Source organism: Rhinopithecus bieti, unplaced genomic scaffold (genome assembly GCF_001698545.2).
Source record: "Rhinopithecus bieti isolate Rb0 unplaced genomic scaffold, ASM169854v2 scaffold_28016, whole genome shotgun sequence".
NCBI lineage: Eukaryota > Metazoa > Chordata > Mammalia > Primates > Cercopithecidae > Rhinopithecus > Rhinopithecus bieti.
The window spans coordinates 1,686,808-1,690,939 of NW_016813202.1; positions in this window are offsets into that span (position 1 = coordinate 1,686,808).

The window sequence follows — 4,132 nt, forward strand, 5'->3', positions numbered from 1 at the left end:
AAGGAAGGAAGGAAGGAAGGAAGGAAGGAAGGAAGGGAGAAAGAAAAGAAAAGAAGCAGCAGTCACTCATTCTAGCCAGGATGGGGCTGTTTGGTCATTTTATGGCTTGGACAATGTTCATGTTTCTGTCTGTGTTCAGACATGATTATGGAGTGGTCTTGTTTTTGTCTTGACTCAGTGTTAGGATTTGGATATGGTTGTTTGGCCCTGCCAAGTCTCATGTTGAAATTTGATCCTCAGTTTTGGAGATGGGGCCTGGTGGAAACTCCTGAGGTCAGGAGTTTGAGACCAGCCTGACCAAGGTGAAACCTCATCTCTACTAAAAATACAAAAATTAGCCGGTCATGGTGGTACCCGCCTGTAGTCCCAGCTACTCCGGAGGTTGAGACAGGAGAATTGCTAGAACCTGGGAGGCAGAAGTTGCAATGAGCCGAGACTGGAGATTGCACCACTGCACCCCAGCCTGGGCTATGGAGCGAGACTGTCTCAAAACAAAACAAAACAAAACAAAATATATATATAGTAATGTCATCTATCACTTTTTATTTATATTCCAGTTTAATCTAGAGATTATATATATACACACACACACCCTTCCATCCTCCAACACAAGTTCCCATCCTCGTAGGGCATAGCTTCCATTCATGTGTAATGGAGTTAGCTGAGCTGTGATACTCAGAATAATACTATGCTTGGTTAAAAGCCTGGAATTCATTCCTCAGACAGGGGGATTTGGAAGGACAGGGATCTTTGCATCTTTTGGACCTCATCAGAGATTGCCTCATAGAAAGAGGGTCCTTCCGTGAATGCTTATTGCCTTTGTGGCCGTGGGTGTTGAAGGAGGTAGAGCAGTGAGGGGCAGAGGGTGGTGATCTTAGAAAGTTGTACGTTTACTCCTCTAAGACTAAATGAGAGGAATTCCTCTCTACCAACCTTTACATGCTTCTAGTCAACTACCCACATGGCAGCTTCACTGCTGAATTTCACACAGTTCACACTGGGTCCACAATGGTACTCTGGGCATCTCCTGAGCATCGTCTCCAGCCTTCTTCTTCTGCTAGTACTTCCCCATCACAAATGACACCATTGAACGACCAGACAGTGGATGAAGCCAGAAACTTAGGTCCGGGGCGGTGGCTCACGCCTGGAATCCCAGCACTTTGGGAGGCCAAGGCAGGTGGATCATTTGAGGTCAGGAGTTTGAGACCAGCCTGGCCAACATGATGAGACCCCATTTCTACTAAAAATACAAAAAATTAGCCAGGTGTGGTGACTCATGCCTGTAGTCCCAGCTACTCGGGAGGCTGAGGCATGAGAATCACCTGAACCCAGGAGGCGGAGGTTGTAGTGAGCCAAGATTGCACCACTGCACTCCAGCCTAAGTGACAGAGTGAGACTCTGTCTCAAATAAAAAAAAAAAAATAAAATAAAATAAGAAACCCCATTCTGGATTTCTCACTTTTCCCAGTGCCACCTCAAATCTGTCAACAAATCCTATCATTTTTTTTCTCCAAGATACGTCTTGATTTCCACAGTTCCCCAGGTGGTCTCTAGTCCCATCTCTACCATCTCTTCCCTGACCTCCGGGCAGTTTCCTACCATTCTCCTAGGGGCACATGTGGCCTCAGTCTGTTATCCACACAACCTTATGCATCCCCTTACTAAACACTCCTCCAGGGCATCCCATCTAATCCCTTTCTCAGGGACTCTTGATCTTGAGAGATCTGGTCCCCACCTGCCTCTCCAAATAGTTCCCTTGTCTGCACTCTTGCTTGCTATGTTCCAGACCCCCTGACTTCCTGAGAGCCATAAAGCAGAGATCACAAACTCGGATGTCTACAAGGCAGCCCTTGCCAATGAGTGATGGAGGGACTGTGGTGGAGTCATGCACCCATACACCCTGTTTCCAATGGAAAGATGCTGCTTAGCCCCAGGAGACTGATGAGTCCCTGTGTGATTCCATAGTGGTCACATTTTCAGATTTTTCATAAGTCAGTACTCCAGCTTTCAAAAGAAATCACTCATGCAAAAAAAAAAATGCTGGCAAAGAATACTAATTCATTTTAAAACACCATGAGATCAAAAGACACCTGTCTAAGGGAACACTGTCTGTGGAAGTCCAGTCTGCATCTTCTGGCCTAGGCCATGCCAAGATCTTTCCCACCACCATAATTTTGCACCCACTGTTGTACAAAGAAGTACAAAAATAGGCTGGGCGTGGTGACTCACACATGTAATCCCAGAACTTTGGGAGGCCGAAGTGCGCGGATCACGTGAAGTCAGAGGTTCGAGACCAGCTTAGCGAACATGGGAAGACCCTATCTCTACTAAAAATACAAAGATTAGCCAGGTGTGATGGTGGGTGCCTGTAGTCCCAGCTACTTGGGAGGCTGAGGCAGGAGAATGGCATGAACCCGGGAAGCGGAGTTTGCAGTGAGCGGAGATTGCACCACTGCACTCTAGCCTGGGTGACAGAGCAAGACTCTGTCTCAAAAAAAAAAAAAAAAAAAATTGAGAGCAAAGTTGACAGTTATTTGACAGAGTAGTTTTGTCTCTTGAATATGAGAATATAAAATTGGGTCTTGGATTTATTATGAGTCAACAATTTTCTGTAAAATACCAGACAGCAAATATTTTAGGCTTGAGGGCCACATGGTCTTTGTCATATCCAACTCTGCTGTTGCAGTGAGAAACATGAAATTGAGCATACTATGAACAAGCAAGTGTGGCTATGTTCCAATCACACTATTTATGATGACTGATATTTGAATTTTTTTTGAGACGGGGTCTTGCTCTGTAGCCCAGGCTTGAGTGCAGTGGCTTGACCACAGCTCATTGCAGCAGCAAATTCCTGGGCTCAAGTGATCCTCCTGCCTCAGCCTCCCAAAGTGCTGGAGGTGTGAGCCACTGCACCCGTACTGAATTTCACATAATTCTTACATGTCATGAAATCTTTTTATTTTGTACCAACCACATTAAAATGTGAAAACATTCTAAGCTTATAAACTATAAACAATCAGACTGTAGACTTGATTTGGGCCCAGGGACATTGTTGGTTATGTAATATCTGCTCTGTATAAGTTTAAAATTTTTACTTGAGGCGTCGGGTGTGGTGGTTCACACCTGTAATCCCAGCACTCTGGGAGGCCGAGGTGAGCGGATCATGAGGTCATGAGATCGAGACCATTCTGGCTAACACGGTGAAACTCCATCTCCACTAAAAATACAAAAAATTAGTTGGGCGTGGTGGGCACCTGTAGTGCCAGCTACTCGGGAGGCTGAGGCAAGAGAATGGTGTGAACCCAGGAGGCGGAGCTTGCAGTGAGCCAAGATCGCGCCACTGCACTCCAGCCTAGGCGACAGAGCAAGACTCCATCTCAAAAAAAAAAAAAAAAAATTTACTTGAGGCAATTGTTATCACATTTCATGTATTTCACATCAGATTAGAAATTTGTAAAAACCGAAAAACCAGTCCCTACAACGTATAATTTAGGAAGCCTTGCCCTGTGTCTCAGATCTAATGCCACCTCCTTAAAGAGGTGTTCCTGAGCCAATATATCAAAAGCAGTTTCAATCACTGATTAGTAAAAGAGGAGTTTGTTTCTGTTTCTGGTATGATAATGGCTTTGTGTCTAGGTCTCAGAATATACGTACGAAAATCGTTTTTAAAAAATAGAGACAGAGTCTTGCTATATTGCCCAGGCTGGCCTCAAACTCCTGGGCTCAAGCAAATCTCTTGCCTCAGATTCCCAAAGTGCTGAGATTACAGATGTGAATAACCACACCCAGGTCATACTAAAATCTTTATGGGTGAAATGATATGGATTTGCTTCAAAATAATTGGAGAGGAGTAAATTAGTGGGTTGTAGACAGTACAAAATTAGCTACTTATTGAAGACTGTTAAAGATGCATGGTGGGTATTTATTATCCTTCTAGAAACTTCTGTGTATGTTTGAAATACTCCATAATAAAAGGTTACAAAATAGACCTGATGTGGTGGTGCCTGCCTATAATCTCAGCACTTTGGGGAGGCTGAAGTGGATCACTTGAAGTTACAGTGAGCTATGATTGTGCCACTGCATTCCAGCCTGGGCCACAGAGTGAGACCCTGTCTCAAAACCAAAAAAAAAA